The sequence below is a fragment of the Ipomoea nil genome, unplaced genomic scaffold, assembly GCF_001879475.1.
Source record: "Ipomoea nil cultivar Tokyo-kokei standard unplaced genomic scaffold, Asagao_1.1 scaffold0415, whole genome shotgun sequence".
Lineage (NCBI taxonomy): Eukaryota > Viridiplantae > Streptophyta > Magnoliopsida > Solanales > Convolvulaceae > Ipomoea > Ipomoea nil.
This window is the reverse complement of record NW_017616843.1, coordinates 3,284,772-3,304,701: the sequence shown is the minus strand read 5'-3', so window position 1 is coordinate 3,304,701 and position 19,930 is coordinate 3,284,772. Positions and strand designations below refer to the sequence as shown.

Genomic DNA, 19,930 nt, shown 5'->3' with positions numbered 1-19,930 from the left:
CTTTGTCTTTATTCAAACCTCTTCTCCTACCTCATCTCCTCCCACATTTTGACTTTAGTATTTACAAGTTTTAAGTAATTCTTACATAATTTATATTTATTTTTCAGATTACTTTTAACTATTCGATCTGGACTCATAAAGGTATGCATAATTGTTATATTCTTCTTAATTATATTTGCTTAGGTGTCTGTAGACATAAGTAAGACTCCTACGCTTGTTGAAAATGAATACATCCAGCCCAGTTGCATTTGTAGGTTTTCATGATGCACTTATGGCACTAACCTTAGTACGTGTTATGTCATCAGTAGTAGAAAACCTATTTTCTATACCAAAAATGTCAATCAGCATCATACTCTATTTTTTAAGCTCACTAGATAATTTGGGCGTAGAAGTAGTTCTTACACCCCCTTATTTCATCCCATAATTCTTGCTAGTAAGTATGAGTTAAATCTATTTGAGAAGTTAATTCATGGGGAGTTAATTTAAGTAGATTTTCTTTCCTCAATTTTTTTTTTTAATTCAAATAATATTTTCAAGCTTTCAAAATATTTTAAAAACATCAACTTTGAACATCTTGTCGCATCCAATCCAATGACACACATCTTGTAATCGAGTTGTTAAAATGAGCTTGCAACCCTTATCCTTAAGAGGGACACCCAATTTCACCAAGTCAATTTTTTCCCACACATCATCCAATATGAGCACAACATTATTCCTCACTAAATGATTGCGTAAAATAGCAGCTCATTGCACTTCATTGTCCACATCAGACAACGTAATATCAGCGCAGCACTTTTCGCAATGTTATCTTGTAATTTCCTGATGTTAAAATCTTGAGAAACTGTAACCCAGTAAACATTAGCACAGGGTTTTCTTTGCAGATTTGGTTATATAGATGTTATGCCAAAGTTGTCTTCCCAACACCTCCCATTCCATACACCCCGATACTAGTCACACTTTCATCCTCTACCTATCTATATATTTCTACTAAATTAATTTATTTACTCGCTGAAGCCAACCCTCGACTCCTTGTTTCCTCTTCCTTTGCCCTCCTCTTTCTAAGTTCTTCAACTTTGCTTCCATGTCATTCGCTTCCATGTGAAGTTGATCTACTTCAGCTTTTAGAGTTTCCAGATTTTCATCAAAACCCATATATCCTGCAAATTTATTACCTAACGATAGTATCTGCTCCATTTTGTCTACCAAGAAAAAGCAATGGCCAAAAAAAATTGAGTAATTTGAACAAAACAAGCTAAGGAAGCACTAATTAAAGAATTAAATTGGATAACAGACCACTATTTTGCATCAATTGCATGCCTAATTGAAAACTGGAAATTTAACAGCTAGAAGCCTGAAATATATATGTTAAATTAGTAGGAAACTGAGAAATATTAAAACACAAAAATGGGATATATATGTATATATACTCTAAGAAATGTAACATTGCAATATACGGAGTACCATAATTAAAAATACTTGATAAGAAAGATAAAAATAAATAATTAATACCCCAAGTCGTCTTCGACTATAGTGATTTTTCTCAATTTTGTCCTAAACGACTTTGGTGACTTAATGTAGTCCCAGAGTTTTGTATTTTTACTCAATTTCGTCCCAGACTTTTGTGTTTTTGCTCCATTTAGTCCCCCATTTGTTATTCCGTCAATTTGTTGTTAAATAAATAGACAATTCAGTAATTTTAATATTGTCATCTCTTTATTCATAGACATGTGAAGTGCGAAATCTTTCTTTTTTTACGAATTACTCCCAGAATCACTTCTAAAGCTGCGAATATAAAATTTGATTCGTAGGTCTGAGAGTAACTCTGGGTGTAATTCGTGTAAGAAAGAGAGATTTCTCACTTTGCATGTTGAAAGTAAAGAGATGTCAATATTGATATTATTGAATTGTCCCTTTATTTAACACCAATTTGACGGAATAACAAACGGAGGACTAAATTGAGCAAAACACAAAAGTCTGGGACTATATTAGGTTACCAAAGTCGTTTAGGACGAAATTGAGAAAAATCACTATAGTCGATGACAATTTTGGGTATTAACTCTAATTAAAAGTGTACTATAAAATGATAAAAGTGCATATGTAGCAAAAATGTTAAGATTACACATTTCAAAGAATAAAAGTGTATGTTCTAGACGCTACAAGTGTTATATATAACGTGATGAGTTAATACCTCCCATGATCCTCCGAGTGAGTATTAACGATTTACCAGTTATGATCATCTGACTTTTAAATGACCTGGTCCTTCATGTTTTAAAAAATAATCACATGTGGTCCTAATTCTTAAAAAAATCCTAGTTTAAAATGACCACAAGACGTCCTAAAATGACCACGGGTGATTTTTTTTTTTTTTTTAAACATGGAGGATCATTGGAAGTCATTGAAAAGTCGGATGACCACGTGTGATTTTTTTTAAAACATGGAGGACCATTGGAAGTCATTGAAAAGTCGGATGACCACAGTTGGTAAATCACTAATACTCGGAAGACCATCGGAGGTATTAACTCATAACGTGACATTTGGTTCAAAAGAATAAAATGAAAAGGAATAGAATATAATTCCAACAAGAATGGAATAACAAAGGAATTAAATAGGAATAAAAGGGTAATAAACATGAGATTATATAAGGAATCATATTTTTGTGTTTGTTTAGATCATAGAATAGAAAAAGAATATCATTTAAATAACTAAAATGTTCATATTCAAAACAAAATACATACAAATTAAATATACAACCACTCACTGGCATTCTAAAATATAATAAGGAATAAGGGTCAAATAGGCCATTGAACCGCACACAATAATGCAATTAAGCCATTGAACCTTTAAAAACAACAATTAGGCCACTAAACTAACAAATTTCATTCAATTAGTCTAATTTACAGGTTTTGTAGGTTAGTAATAGGTCACCCAAAAAAATTTAAAATATTTTTTAAAAAATTATTATTTAAAAATAATAAATTAAAATTAAAAAAAAAAAAACATTTCTTCGCTCTGCCGTCTCCGGCCAGAGTTCTTCGTCTCCGGCCAGAGACGAAGAACCTTCTTCGTCTCCATGGCCGGAGACGAAGAAACTCTTCGTCTCCATGGCCGGAGACGGAGAGTCTCTTCGTCTCCGGTCATGGAGACGAAGAGTCTCTTCGTCTCCGGCCATGGCGACGAAGATTCTCTCCGTCTCCATGGCCGGAGACGAAGAGACTCTCCGTCTCCGGCCGTCGTCTCCATGGCCGGATATGAAGAAACTCGTCTCCGGCGGAGACGGATAATTTTTTTTTTAATAATTTTTAATTTTAAATTATTATTTTTAAATAATAATTTAAAAAATATATTTTAAAATTTGGGTGACCTGTTACTAACTTGCAAAACCTGTAAATTGACTTAATTGCATGAAAATGGTTAATTTAGGGACCCAATTGTTGTTTTTTTAGGTTTAGTGGCATAATTACATTATTATGTGCAGTTCGATGGCCTATTTGACTTTTATTCCATAATAATTATGATGCGACATGATTGTCTACGTACCTTTAAGAGTCCAGAATAGATCTATACCGGCCCGCAGCGCAACAGCCATAATTTGTCTTTAGAAACTGGAAGGATTTAACTTAGCGGTAGCTAATCAGCAATGAAGAAGCCAAAAACCTAACACACATGCAGAGAGAGAGATATACTTAAAATTTCTTAGCTTGAAATAAATTAACAACAAAGTCACCACAGCTCTTCAAAAAAAAAAAAAAAAGTCACCTGAGAAATTCATTGGAAGGAGCAAAGAAACTTCAAAAAAAAAATTTAATATAATAAAAATGTACTGAATATACATTATTTGATAGTGTAAGTGTACAAAATAGTACACATTAGATTGGCTAATTTATTAGTTTATTTTATTAATATGTAATGTTAATTAGTATGAGTTGTAATTAGTATTTTGGACCAAGCTAAAATGTGTGGCGGAGATTTATTGTTAATAAGTTGGACAAAGAGCAAGTCTGAAGATCTCAAGTTAAAGAAGATGTGGTTGAGAAGAATTCAAGCCACATGTGAATGCTAAAATCAAGGATTGGAGGAATGGGAATTGCGTACAGTATATAAGGAAGGGAAAACAAAAGAGGAAGTTGCCAATTCTGAAATTCTTATCACCTACGCAAGCTTCCTATATTATTGCTCTAATATTGATTATGTTATATTTGTGATTTAAATCTGTACTTCAAATCAGTACCTGTGACAGCTGAAGCGCTACACCAAAGATGGTTAAGGCATGCACGGTTCAGTCCTGATTAGGTGTTTAAGAAGAGTTGTAGTGGTAAAGGCTGTGAGCCATTTGTAGTTACCCCTTGTAATACTCTGTGGTGAACATCTAGTGGATTGGGCAGACGTGGGTTGCCCCGCAGACGTAGGAGAATGAGCTCCGAACTGCGTAACAATTCTACTGTGTCTTTACTTTATTTATGCTTTCAATTTCGTTATTTATACGTTGATTAAATTGATTTAATTAAACAACGAAATTGTCTCGTAACATAAAATCAAGTAGAATCCTTAGTGTTAAATTGATTTCGAGATACACGGGCATTTTCAGATAGTATACAAAATGGTGTACCTTCAATACTCAAATAATGTAGTTTTAAACATTTTGTAAAATAAAGTTTAAAAATAGAGTATGATGCTGATTAACATTTTTGGTATAGAAAACCTACAAATGCAACTGGGCTGGATGTATTCATTTTCAATAGGCGTAGGAGTTTTACTGATATCTACAAACACCTAAGCAAATATAATTAAGAAGAATATAACAATTATGCATACCTTTATGAGTCCAGATCGAATAGTTAAAATTAATCTGAAAAATAAATATAAAATTATGTAAGAATTAGCATTAGCATTGTCCATTTGGAAGGTTGTAAGTTCGAGCCTCAATGGAGGCGTTATTAGCTCGTTGTGTTTCAGTAGGTTGAGAAAGTATATGAACAGATACTACAATGTAATAGAGCTAGTAGCATTCAAAAAAAAAAAAAAAATTAAAACTCAATAAAAATAATTTTAACAAATAAATTTAGAAGAAGAAGATATAGATTGTGCAAGAATTAATTAAAACTCAATAAAAATAATTTTACCAAATAAATTTAGAAGAAAGAGCTAGAGATAGCTGATTAACTCTTTTTTTTTTAATTAAGTATAATTAAGAATAAAAAGTCTTAAAATTTAGCATATATATTTTAAATTTGAAATTATTTATACTAAATAGGTGTGAGTCACAGTCAGCAAATTCCAATGTTTTTTGAGCAGGTATATTTTTATTTATTTTTTATTGAATGAAAATCAAGATTTCGAAAGTTAATCCTTCAGATCGAACAAACATTGGCTGCAGAGGAAATATAAAAAAAAATCATCTATTTAGTCAAGAGAATAGATGCATACCTGCAGCACAGCAGCTATGGTTTGTGTTTTGAAACTAGAATTCAGTTAGCAGTAGCCTAGATGCAGATAGAGATCAGAGAGAGAGAGAGAGAGAGAGAGTCACCAAAGTCAGGAGAGAAATTCAATGGAAGAAGAGGAGAAGGACAGAAATTGAATGGAAGGAGTCATGAAATTTCAAGGAAACATCCTTGAAATTTGCTTGCACAGTTAGCTGCCTATATATCATGTTTTTTTTTTTTTTTTTTTTTTAATTTATTTATTCTATGTATAAAAATAAAGGACACATAAAAAAATCACATTTGATCTTAAAAATTTTCTTCTCCCATCTCAAATATGATATGTAATTACATTTGATTATTGTATAAGTTTTTTATTTATAAATTTATAATAATAAGATCGATCAATTTAAACATGATAATTAGTGTTAGTATTTGTGGTCGTAGTTATTATCGAAATAATCTAGCTTGTAGCTCTAATGGGGAAGTATTTCTTTTTAGTTTCCTTTGTTCAAAATAATAAAATAAAGACTTTTCATTAAAAAAAAATTATATTAAGAATTCAATGAAATAATTTATTTACAATAAAAATTAACATGATTTTTATGGAAAACCTTCTTATAGAGAGCTGTTAGTGGTATTCTACCCACCACTACAAATCTCTTAGTAAAAAGAGTTGATATTGATCCATCATGCTCCATGTAGTGTACTGTTTTCCACGAGGATACCATGCATACTTTTCTTGAATGCACTTATGCTATACATGTGTGGAATGAATCTCATCTCCCTATTTCTTGTGTGACTGGTGATTGTTTTGCTCAGTGGTTGCAAAATGTTATGACTGTTTTAACTGAGGATGTTTTAACTGAGGATGTTCTTATTAAAGTTATTGCAGTCCTATATCAAATATGGGGAGCATGGAACGCTGCGGTATGGGAGGCTTACCTCTATGCACCACGCCACACGTGGACTGTAGCCAACAAGGCTGTGGAAGCTTGGCATGCGGCTGAGACTCGGTCTACCAGAGCATCACGGCAGCAGCATCCAGTGTAGTTCCTTCCGGGTTGGCGGTGTTTTGTCAACGCAGGCCGCAACCTAGATACAGGGACAACTACGTTTGGAGGGGTTTTAATAGTGGAAGATGGCGGTTTCATTGCGGCAGTAAATGGGAAGCTCCTATACACTGAAAATATTATTACGACTGAGGCACTCGCTTGTAAGGAAATTCTATCATGGCTTAAAGCACGTGACGTTACGAAAATTATGGTTTATACAGATTGCTCGGTCCTCCAAGGTTATATCAACAGGCCGAATTCCCCACCGAGATCGTATGCGGGGGTGGTTATTCGGGACTGCAAGTCTATTATGGATTCCTTTTATTGCTTCTTGCGTATTAGTTTCGATCCCTCAAGTTTTAAATATTTTAGCTCATTTTTTGGCCACTAAGGCATTTACTCAGGATAGTTCGCTGTATTGGGATACTATCCCGCCAGACTTTCTTTTGATGCTTTTGTAATAATATTGATTCGTATTTTTGCTTTCAAAAAAAAAATAAAATTACAACTCTTTGTTATATTTGAAAATGACATTCATGCATCAAATAAATAATGACAATAATTAACCTGCATAGGCAGCTCAACTTGTCATTGAGGTGAAAAATTGAAAAAATGACCAGGGATTGAGTCTCACCAGTGGCATTGTGGGAGCAACCTCTCAAAGTGAGGAGATTTGGGATTCAACCTTTTGGAAGAATAATGACAATAATCAAATCAATATTTTGAAAGGAGATATTGTTGGAATAATTATTATTATTATTATTATTATTCCATTGCTCATTAATATATTGTATGGCTCATAAATATTTATTTATAATTTAATAATGATATAATTCTATGATGGATCAGTTAATGGTAAATAGCAGTTTTAATTGCATCAGATAACCTCTCACGTTGATGGAACCGTGAGATTATGTTTTAACCATTCTGATTCTCTGGTCCTCTCCCCAACCTTCAGAAAAAACAAAACAAAAGTCTCTCTCCATCAGAGTTCTTAGAGAAAGGAATGTTGAAGGTCTGGAGGGAGAAACCAAGTTTCTAATATAAGCAGAGAACTATGGACCCAGGTATGTTCGTTGAACTCTAATTAAATACCGTATGTGAAAAGCATATGTTCTGAAGATCTTATGTTTATAGGATTAACCTAACATGTGGTATCAGAGCTTGGTTGTTGAACATATGTTTTTTCCATATATTATGATGAAAGGTTATATGTACCGTATGTATGTACTATTGAGTTCATTTGCCTGTATATGTACTCATTGCATATATGTATGTACTGTTTAGTTTATCTGCATATGTATGCAGTGGTTTCATAATCCTTGTGTTTTAATTTGTATGCAATGAATTTGATGAGAATGATTTGCAATGATGAGTTAGTTATTATGAATTCATAGTATGACATGAATTTGATGAAAAGAGTTAGTTTATTAACTTTTGTGTATGTATGTATGTTTTTTCCATATGATTTCATATATTTGCGTATGTATGTATTGATGTTTTCTGGGTATCTTAAATATCCCTTATGTTTAAAATGCTTTTGTTTCGAATGATTAGCTTTGCATGTTTAATTCCACTAAATGCTAAATCTCTGGAATTAATAAGCACATGCTAGTTTTGGTTAGTTTTGTCTGTATTCGTATATATATTATGTAATGCATGTATATATATATATATATATATATATATATATATATATATATATATATATATATATATATGTTAAGTGTATATATGTGTACTGGCATCATCAAAAGTACGGCAGATATGCGTACTGCATATATACGTAAGCTTTATATACATACGCAGGACATCTTTTTTCCTTTTGGCTTCCATTGTTGCGTTTCGTTGCTGTGTTTCCGTATGGTTATATATATATATATATATATATATATATATATATATATATATATATATATATATATATATATATATATATATAAGTTTTTCGTATGTGCAGTGTTTGATAGTATGCATTGGATTTGTTGTTTGTACGTACTGTTTATATTGGTTATATAAAAGAATAGAAAGCATGGACGGATTGCAATGAAGTTTTGTTACTGCATATGCTTTCTTAATGATTTGTGTTTATCGCTTCCGCCATATTACTGCAGATTAAGTTGTTAATTAATTATGTATTAATTGTGTATGTAGATTAATTCTGATTCTTTGTAACTAGAATTATAGGTTAATTATGGGTTGAGAACCTTATCTTTTAAACTAGAGGTGAAGGGTTCGATCCCCATCTATGTAAATGGAGCAAATCGTTTGGCTTGCTTATTAGTGATAATTATGTATGTGGATATTTTTATGATATTATTTATTATATTATATCCACTTAACTTGGTATCTAATTATGATTGATTTGTTAGTCACCAAAATGGCCAAATTATAAAGTTTTAATAGATATCAAATTTTTAAATAAAATTCAATTACCCATGATTACGTGATGCTTATAATGAGATGACATGATTTTATTTTATTTTCATTGTATTGGGTAAATTGAGAGTTTAATAATTATGAAATATTTAAGAGTCGCCCAAAGGTTGATCAATTATTTCATAATTATAAGCAATAATAGTGGTTACTTATTTATATTTGATTGGGCTGTTTAGCATATCCAAAGATAGCAAACAAGTCTAGTCGTAATATACTTAATGACCAATTATATGAAATTTTTCTAGCATCGTATTATGTTTAAAGTTATATGTTGTTGGATCACCCAAAGGAGACCTTCAATGTATTTGACAGTTTATGATTATGTTGAGCTTATTAGCAGCAAAATTAAGGCCCATGAAAATGGACATGAGTGATACTTTCCTTGCACAATTTATTTTAAACCCTTTGCCTCTTGAGTATGAGACATTCCAAGTGAATTACAATTCTATTAAAGATAAGTGGAATGTGTTTGAATTGCATAAAATGCTAACTCAAGAGATAACAAGGCTTAAAGGACAAGGAATTTACTCAATTACTCTCACGAGTCAGTCAAGGGCTGGTACGAAATTTGGAAAGAAGAATCATAAGGGTAAGTAAGGACCAATGAAGACAAATGAGTCCTCTTCTCAAATCCACAAAAGGAACATAAGAATGACAAGTGTCATTTCTGTAAGAAATCTGGACATTTTCAGAAAGATTGCCTTAAGCGTAAGGCATGGTTCGAAAAGAAAGGTATACATTATATATCAGTATGTTTCGAATCAAATTTAACTGAAGTTCCTTATAATACTTGGTGGATTGATTCTGGTTCCACTACTCGTGTTTCGAATACTATGCAGGGATTCCTTATGACCCAAACCATAAAGCCAAATGAAAAATTTGTGTTTATGGGGAATCGAGTCAAAGCTCTAGTAAAAGCCATTGGAACTTATCGTTTAATTTTAGATACTGGAAATCATTTAGATTTGTTTGAAACTCTTTATATTCATTCAGTTTCTAGGAATTGAATTGCTTTGTCAAAACTGGACTCTTATGGTTTTTCCACTAAATTTGGAAATAGTTGTTTCGGTTTATTCAAGCAAATTTATTTCATTGGTTCTGGTATTCTTTCTGATGGTTTGTACAATCTAAAGCTTGGCAATCTTTTGCTCAAACTCTTTTATTAGAACTAAACGAAGTTTAGTGGATGAAAGATCAGCTTACTTGTGGCATAAACGTTTGAGTCACATATCTAAGGAAATGATTCAAAGACTTGTATAGAATGAAATCTTTCCTGAATTAGCTTTTACTGATCTCGCTATTTGTGTGGATTGTATTAAAGGAAAATATTCAAAACACACAAATGCAGCTACAAGAAGCACACGGCTTCTTGAAATTATACACACTGATATATGTGGACCTTTTGATGTCCCAACTTTTGGAAAAGAAAAATATTTCACCATATTTATTGATGATTTTTCACGTTATGGTTATGTCTATTTGTTGCATGAAAAGTCTCAATAAATAAATGCCTTAGAGGTATTTGTGGATGAGGTTGAAAGACAATTGGACAAAAGGGTGAAAATTATAAAATCTGATAAGGGGTGGTGAATATTATGGAAGGTATACTGAAAATGGACAATTGTGCCAGGTCCATTTGCTAAGTTTCTTGAAAAACGTGGCATTTGTGCTCAATACACAATGCCCGGTACGCCACAACAAAATGGCGTTGCAGAAAGGCGTAATCGTACATTCATGAAAATGGTTAGGAGTATGATGAGTTATTCTACTTTACCCTTATTATTGTGGACATATGCTTTAAAAACCGCTGCTTATTTATTAAACAGGGTTCCTAGTAAGGCAGTTTCAAAACACCATTTGAATTGTGGACAGGAAGGAAACCTGGTTTAAGGCACATTCATGTTTGGGGATGCCCAGCGGAGATACGCATTTATAATCCACATGAAAAGAAACTGGACTCAAGAACAACTAGTGGGTTTTTCATTGGTTATCCAGATAAATCTAAAGGGAATAGATTCTACTGTCCTAGCTATACTACTAGAATTGTTGAGGCTGGAAATGCCAAGTTCATTGAGAATGATAACATAAGTGGGAGCGTTGAACCACGGAAAGTGGAACTTAAAGAAGTTACAGTGCAAGATTCTCTGATATCTTCTTCTCAATTTGTTGTTCCTGTGCAACAAATTACTCTACCTGGAGTTACTCAAATTGCTCATCCTGCAACGGTTGAACAATCTAGTCACTTGCCTGAACAACAAATTAATGATCAAGAGATTAATGATCAACCACTCCACGATGAAGTTAACAATGAACCCACAAATGATATTCCTACAGAAGTAGCATTAAGAAGATCTCAAAGACAAAGGAGATCAGCTATATCTGATGATTATATGGTTTATCTTCAAGAATCAGATTTTGATATTGGAATTGATGAAAATTCTAGTTTCATTTTCACAGGATATAAATAGTTCTAGTTATTCTAAATCGGTTGAAGCCAAGAAAGATGAGTTAAAATCAATGGAACATAATGAAGTATGGGATCTTGTTGAATTTCCTGAAGGTTGTAGGCCGGTTGGCTGTAAATGGATTTTCAAGACCAAACACGACTCAAATGACAATATTTAACGATACAAGGCCAGAAGTGTTGCCAAAGGTTTTACTCAAAAGGATGGTATTTGATTTAAATGAAACATTTTCACATGTTTCAAAGAAATATTCAATTAGAATAATTATGACACTAGTTGCTCATTATGACTTAGAACTACATCATAAAGATGTGAAAACTGTCTTTTTGTATAGAAATTTAGAGGAAGAAATTTACATGAAGCATCTTGAGGGTTTTTTCAATTGCGGGAAAAGAACGCATGGTGTGTAAACTTAACAGATTGATATACATATTTAAACAAGTTTCCCGACAATGGTATCTTAAGTTTAATGATACTGTAACGACCTTTGGATTTAAGGAAAACACTGTTGATTGGTGTATATATCTAAAGGTCAGTGGGAGCAAGTTTATATTTGATTCTGTATGTCGATGACATTTTGCTTGCTACTAATGATCTTGGTTTAATGCAAGAGACCAAGCAGTTTATTTCTAAAGAATTTTGAAATGAAAGATATGGGTGAGACATCCTTTGTGATTGGAATTGAAATATTTCGTAATAGATCACAAGGAGTGTTAGGATTGTCTCAGAAAGCATATATCAACAAAGTTCTAGAAATATTTAGAATGTGGAGTTTGTGGCATGTTTTGTGGCCACAAATCATGGATTATGGTTGCGGAATTTTATTTCGGGACTTGGATTGCCAAGCCACTGAAAATTTATTGTGATAATGCCGCATCAGTCTTCTAAATAAAAACGACAAGTATACTAGTGGTGCTAAACATATCGATCTGAAGTATCTTGCCGTTAAAGAAGATGTTCGGGAACGAAGAATATCAATTAAACACATTAGCACTAGATTAATGATTGCAGGCCCATTAACTAAAGCATTGCCACCAAAGGTATTTCGTGAGCATGTTGAAAGAATGGGCGTTATTAGAAACTGTTAACATTATGTTAAGGTTGTGTTTTGATATATTTGATACTTAGAGCTCAATATAGTTTCGTTTCTGTATTCAGTTTCCTGTTTAGTTTATGAAGTATATATACATCAATGTTTTATGTTGATATAAACAGGATTTGTCTTTGACAAAGACATTATCGTGGACCATCATGAAAAGTTCATTATGGATCATATTGAGTTTGAAATTAATATTGTGATACATGGAAGGGACTGCGTTAAATTAGTGACGTATTACCGCCATGATTCTTATTAATTTCTAACTTAACGATGACTTATGTGTTTTGACCAATATAACGAAGGAATTAACTTATACTATGCATATTATGTTTCACGTTCATTATTAAATTTATGACTTATGAGCCAAGTGGGAGAATGTTGGAATAATTATTATTATTATTATTATTATTATTCCATTGCTCATTAATATATTGTATGGCTCATAAATATTTATTTATAATTTAATAAGAAATCGTAAAATCAAATTAAATTAAACATTTAAAAATAGTCTACATAAAAATATCTTGGAAGGAGTGCACGCATGCAAATAATTGAAGCTAGTGAACCAACTTTTCAAAAATTATTATATATATACCGTGTCTACTCAAAGAAGCACTTTGCACTTCATTGTCCACATATCTACTATTTATTATATACTTTCCTAAACATATTTATTATTTAATTATTATCTATCTATTTTCAATACATTTTTAATTATTACATACATTATTAACTACATTCACAAATGATGATTATTTTATATTAAATATATATTAATCACACATACTGTAAATGAACTAATGAAGTATATATTGTTCCCAAACATTAATCACCCTACTACATTAACGCCTTGTAATTATTTTTTTAATTTTATTTAATTACTAAACCATTTGGAAATAAAACACTTGTACAACTATTTTAATTTTTATTAATTAATGAACATTATGAACGTATTTCTTAATCTATGGACATTATGAACGTTTTTCTTAATCTAGATCAAAAATATCAATTTTAATCTATACACATTATGAACGTATTTTTTGATCTAGATTAAAATTGCTATTTTTGATACGTAATATTCTTTTAAATGTTGTACTAAATAAATAAAACAACACCACCAAACCAACTTTTATTTTGGATACACTTTGATGTTCTGTCTCGGTTTGGGGATACTCTGTGGTGCGGTTGGGTACCTGAGATCTAATTTGTTTGTGCGGAGGATTTACAAGAACATTAAATGCGACTAAAGATTCTGCAGTGCATACAATGGGGGTTGTGGTTGGGCAATTGTGCACCATTAAGTTTTACTTACCACAAGATCAAGTCTATATACTACTCTGATCTCGAGCTTAAAATGCCCAAAACGATGATGGTATTAGTTATCCCGCTTTTAGTGAGAGGGTGAATGGACATTGTAGATTAGATACCAAGAATGTTTTGATATCAGAATAATCAATCGTTTCGACATTATATTTCTGTAAATCAAAATGGACCATTTTAACTTGTTTTGGACTCAATTTTGAATTGATATATCATTGGTATCAAAAAAAATAAAAAGCAGCATTTGTCAATTTAATTAATAATGTATTTAATAATTAAAAATGCAATAGAAATTATATAGATAATAATTAAGTAATAAATATGTTTAGAAGAATACATATATTTTGTAAGTTAGAAATAAAGACTTTCCTAATAAAATACAAGTCTTAAATATTACAAAAATGGACCTAATCAATATTGACTTTTTTATTTAATGATGTGACATCTTCTCATTAACCGCCGGTGTATAACATCTATACAGCGACGGTGTATCAAATATTAATCCATTTAAAATTTGTATTACAAATCTAACTACTAGATCAACTTGAGTGTTGTCCCTAATTAAACTTGATTCTTAATACTACTAAATATCTATAATAATTTTAAACAAGTAATTGAATAAAATATTATAATCTTATCCACTTTATTTTCATTTCATGAACAAAAGTTATTATTCAAGTTTTTATATGTAACTACGAATACTTATTTAATTATATTAATCGTAGTATGTAATTATATATATATAAAAAAACATTCTGTAATTTGACAATATATGTTTATCTCTTTAAGCAAGCTAGATACAATATTATTGCTCATCAGGGTCGTTCCTGTTGGTCCCGATAGAATGTAACGAGAGTCTAGAAGGGGGGGGGGGGGGGGGGGGGGGGGCGGGGGTGAATAGATTCTCTTCGTGAAATGCCCTAAAGGTCACCTTTCGGTGTCTTGGCGCAGCGAATAAGATAGATTCGTTTTAATGGCTTTGCACGGGTTTACGTATTTAGGAAAGCTCTCGGTAAGGATAAATAAAATGATATGAATGCGAAAAAGAAGAGCGTAAGTAAAGAGATAAGAGAGACACGAGATTTTATAGTGGTTCGGCTAAACGTTGCCTACTCCACTCTTCTTCCACAACTGTTAGAAAGATTGCACTATCACCTTTTAGTACAATTACACAAAGACTTCCTTGATCACTAAGCCGGACAGCCTTCGTAGGTTTTTCAACTCCTCGAGTTTACTCCGCCTCTATCAACTTCTTCTTCTGAGTTGAGGTTGTTAGAAAATGGTTTCTTGATTTCTCCAACGATGAAGTCTTGACTGCGTGGGATGATTGCTAATGCAACAAGACTTCCTTGAGGTGTAAGATAGTAGCAGATAGTCTTCTTCAAGAATCTTAACACCTTAAACTGGTTCTCAAAAGCTTTAGAGAGATGGAAATTTTTTCAAGAGCTTTTGCAAGAGTATTGGTCGAGTGAATAGTGAACCAGCACCTTCTTAGTTGATGAAGGTGGGTTTATATAGGTGAGAAAATTCATCCGTTGGAGGGAGATGAAATTTTTGAACCTTTTAACCAGTGGACAAGGACCGGGGAGCTTCATGCATTAAATGCTCCATTAATGGGATTGTACTATGTAGCCGTTGAAGGTATAGAAAGCTTCAGGCTTTTGTCCTCTAGCTTCAGGAGATAGTACTTCTTCATTTAATGCTCCTTGAAAAGTGTGTCCCATAAGATGAAGTCCTTATTGTCTTAGGATGTTGTCAAATCAGACAGGTAAAACATTCTTCTCGTTGTTGGAGAGAAGTAATGCTTGAAAAAGATCGTCTCTAACAAAGCTTTCCTTTCGTGATAGTTGACAACTCCAGCTTGATCTTTCGTTGTTGTTCATCATGGCTTGTGTCTTCTTTCGTCTTGGAGATCCTAACATCTAGTCATAACTCATTTTCGTGTGTTTGTCTAGCTTAACACGAATCACAGAGGAGTTATGGCAACTTTCGTCTAGGATGAAAGCAGCGATCGAAAAGATAAATAGTTAGGGGTCTACTATTCTACAATACATTGGTATCATCAAAATCCTAATACAATGTTCCTAACAATTTCCCCCTTTTTGATGATGCCAAAACCTATACTCTTCTCATACAGCCGATAAACGTTCCATAAGGATTTTTTCTATTATAAAACAGCCATACTTGAGAGTTTACAAGACTTTTTCTAGATTAAAGCGTTAAAAAGGAAGACAAGGACAAATAACTCAGACAAGTGACACGAGATGTGTGACAATGAGAGTTTTATATATAAAGATATGATCATTACAAAAATTTTATGATGAGAACATAACGAAAGGTAACTTACATTTCCAAGAGCTTTGACTTCTGTTGAGCTTCTTTCTTGTGTTCTTGGTCATCTTTTTCTTTTTGTAGCTTTTGCATTCTTTTGAAGTCTATTTTCACATTGATCTTTCCTCTGAAGATTCTGATAGGATTGGTCCTGACAAGCTCTTCATATTCTCCTTTGATATTCAGGCTTGTGTAGTTGTTATAGGCTTCACGAATGTTGCTTCCTTCAACAATTCCTGCTTTCCACCATGAAATTAGCTCAAACGAATTCATGCCCTCTTGATAGCTTTTTCCTGACTCTTTATGCACTTTGAAAGCTGCATTGTGAATAACATTCTGTGGAGAGTCTTGGTTATGGTTGAAAGATCTTCTATGAGACTTCTGATCCTTTCTCTTTCCCTTGCTTCATCATCTCTCCTCTTGATTTCTTCATCATGCTTTTTCCACAGCTCTCTGTTTTGTCTTTTTATCCTTTCGTTTTGAGTGCTCATGTGGTTTTGTCTTGTATAATTATCCTTTGTTTTCAACCAAGTAGGATTATTGCAACCCTCAAAACGTTTGCCACTGCCTTCTTCATATGGTACAAAGTCTACAAAGTTTCCAATGCCATCCATGGTGACTTTGTTGTCTCTCATGAGTCTCTGCCTTAGTTTCGTCTGTTCTCTCTTAGGCAGACCTGTGAAGATGTACTTGGCTTCAGAACCGAAAGATTGACGGGGCTTAAGAGTTCTGGAATGATGTCGACCATGGTATCGACCACGAGATCTGGATGGTGGGTGAGATGGATTTGGGTTTCTTCGACCAGAGTCTCTTGGTGTCCAAGAGGGAGAGTATCTTGCTTCTGGAGTTTGTTCTTTCGTGTTATCTCTCGGCTGATCATCATCCTCATGGTGCTTGTCATCATTTCTCTTTTCCCCCTTTTTGGCATCATCAGCACAAGTTGTAGGAGGGATAGAAGAAACTTTGTTTATTGCCATTAAAATATCCTGGGCATACCCAAGAATCTGAAGAGCATATTCTCCCAGTTGATACGAGTTGTCCTGATAGGTGTCAATCTTTGTGCAGGCTAGATCAACACGTTCTTTGAGACTGAAATGAGAATGTTTGATCTCGTGTTGTTTCCGTGCAACTTTGTTTGTGGCAGTTTCAAGATCATGGAGCTTCTTTGCCATGCGCTCAAGAATCTTGTGATCGGATTGATCCTGTTGCTGTGGTTGAGGCTGTGTTGGAGGTAGAGGTTGAGGTCGAGATTGTGCGTCTAACAAAAGATCAACCTTCTTGCTCAAAGCATCCAAAACTTGCGTGTCCCTTTCTCGTAGAGTCAAGTAGTGTTTGTGTATGGTTTCGGCTGTATGAACTGTCTGACGTATATGTTCCATGATGGTTCGTAGAGATTCTGCTGTTGATTTATCTTCAATGTCGGTTGGGGATGTATCCATGGTTTCATGTTGGGGCGGTGCTTCCCTTTTTCCATCACTCGCTGAGCTAATCAGAACAGGTGAGGCTTCCATTTTGCCCTCATTTATTTTGTCTTTCTCTGGCTTGATTGGAGTTTCGTCCATATTTTGAACATGTGGAACAATAGCACGAGACAGATCTTCGTGATATCTACTTGAAGCTTCTTTCGTATCATCACTTTCTGAAGGTAAGTTCGTTAGAGGAGATCTTTGAGGATAAGTTTCATAATCAGGACCAATAAGAACTGTATGACTGTCTTCGGGTTCGTCTTCTTGAATACCTTCATCACCCAAGTGATCATCATTATTGTCATCATCATCATCATCATCATCATCATCATCATCATCATCATCATCAGTATCATCATCAGTATCAGTATCTTCAACTTCATCATCATTTTCTTCCTCATCCTTTTCTTCGGAATCACTCTCTTCGTGCTCAATCTCTCTACCATGCTCATCTTTCGATCCACTGGTATTTCCTTTAGGATCACGCTGATGTTCCTTTTCCATGATGGTTTTGACCTTTGAGAGTAATAGGGAACGACGAAGTTGTTTCAATTCTGCTTCAACTTCTGGTGCTAAGGATGATTTGTTGAGGGGAATGACAAGTGGGGATTTGTCTTTTCCGAGAGAGCGATTGGTTATCTTGTAGGAATACACTCGATAAATTTCTTCAAGCCGAAGTGCTTTGTAGACATCATCGGTGCCAACCCATTCGAGTGCAAAGATTTCTTCGTCCTGCATTGCTTCAAAAGTTTCAAGAAAGATCCTTAGAGGAGCAATGCGCCACTTCTGCCACTGCAAGAATTGTTTGTAATCCCTTTCAATGGATTCTCTGAGAAGTTGATCTGGTGAAGGTTGAGGAACAGTTACTGTAGGTGCTGAAGGTTTCGGGATTTCCGGAGTTGCTACCTTCCTTGCGGTTGTCTCGTCTACCAACACAGGTTCTTGTATCAGACTAACCTGCTCTGTGTAGGTAGGTTCTTGTGGATGAGATGGCAAAGCAATTAACACATCTGTTGCTCCTTTCGTCTTTGCTGGTGAATCCGGTTATTGTGGAAGGTTTAAGCATCTAGCCTCCATATCTACATCAGCAGGTTCTTGTGTCAACTCACGAAGGAGTTGCTCTGCCAAAGTAGGTTCTTGTGGATGGAGGTCTTGAGAAGAACCGAGACCAGCTTCAAGGTCTTGAACATTAGAGATTCTTTCGGGAAGGGCATCTTTCGGTTGTGGTTCCCCCTTAGAGAATACTGCTTTCGTGACTTCTTCCCCCTGTGAAGGTGCTTCTTTCGTGTCAGCTACTTTCGGTGTAAGACTTTTCTCCTGGGAAGACTTCAGTTTTCCAGGGGACCGAAAGTGACCCTTTTTGATGATTCTTGAGAGAATCAAATTATCTTCCTCTTCGGGTGAATTTTTGACAATGATTGATTCTGGTGAAACAGGATCTTTCTTCTCTGGAACAGGTGGAGCAGCTTCTTTCTTCTTTGCCTTACTCCGAGAGGAGTGTTTTTCCCGCTTTTGACGTTTAGGCTTGGGTTGATCATCCTCCAATACCTTAGAGGTTCTTGACTTCTTCTTGGTTTTAACCTGTTCAACAGGAATACCTAACTCCAACGCCTTCTGCTTATCATACCCTGATGGTTTCTGTTTCATGTGACAAACTTTTTGTCCAGGCGGAATTCCTGGGCGCAAAATGACTCCTTTTGTAGCAAGAAGATGGCTTATTACAAAATCATACCCCAACTTCTTTGTGATATCTCCTGGACTCTTCCTATGAAAGGTGATGGCATGAGCAGTGTTGTTGAAGATGATCTTTGACCAATCGACCTTAAACTCATTCAGAAAAGCATGCAGCATTTTTAACTTGTCCTTCGTCACATCATCAGTACCCGAAGTCTTGTGATCAACAATCTTGTTAAAAATATCGATAGTGAATTCATAATCTAGCCGGAACCACTTCTTCTTCAACGGCCAGGTGATTTTTTCTTTGGAGGGTGCTTCACTGTGCTTGATAGATTCATAGAAGTCTTCTGGATCGAGATGATAATAGATGATATCAGACTTGTAGGTTTCATCTCTTTGTCGAAATCCATACGTTGATCTAACGTCTTCAGAGGTGAGGACCACATGATGATTATTAACTCTGGAAGTAATGGTCAGATAATCCGAGGATATTGAAGCATTCAAATAGAACTGAGTCACATCGATAGGATGCCATAAGGTGTATAGGTGTGTGAGGAGTCTGATGATGTTTTCTCCAAATTTTCTATTCAGGATGTATTCAAGAAAGCCATGAGCATCCCACATACTTCCTCCGACAATATAAGGAACTCTGGATTCA

General features: G+C 34.1%; 1 protein-coding gene and 1 long non-coding RNA gene across 7 annotated transcripts in view; one reads left to right on the top strand and one right to left on the bottom strand.

Moving 5' to 3' along the window:
• Window positions 1–19,930, top strand: part of LOC109172312 (probable disease resistance protein At4g27220) — a 96,170-nt gene that overhangs the window by 30,200 nt on the left and 46,040 nt on the right. The window lies entirely within an intron of this gene.
• Window positions 1,082–5,660, bottom strand: LOC109172314. Of its 2 annotated transcripts, XR_002052732.1 has the most exons (4): window positions 5,425–5,660; window positions 4,813–4,846; window positions 3,538–3,654; window positions 1,082–1,199 (listed from the first exon to the last, which is right to left on the bottom strand). It is a non-coding gene; the product is annotated as an uncharacterized LOC109172314 (long non-coding RNA). The 2 variants fall into 2 exon arrangements; XR_002052733.1 differs by lacking the exons at window positions 4,813–4,846; window positions 5,425–5,660 and adding an exon at window positions 3,757–3,787.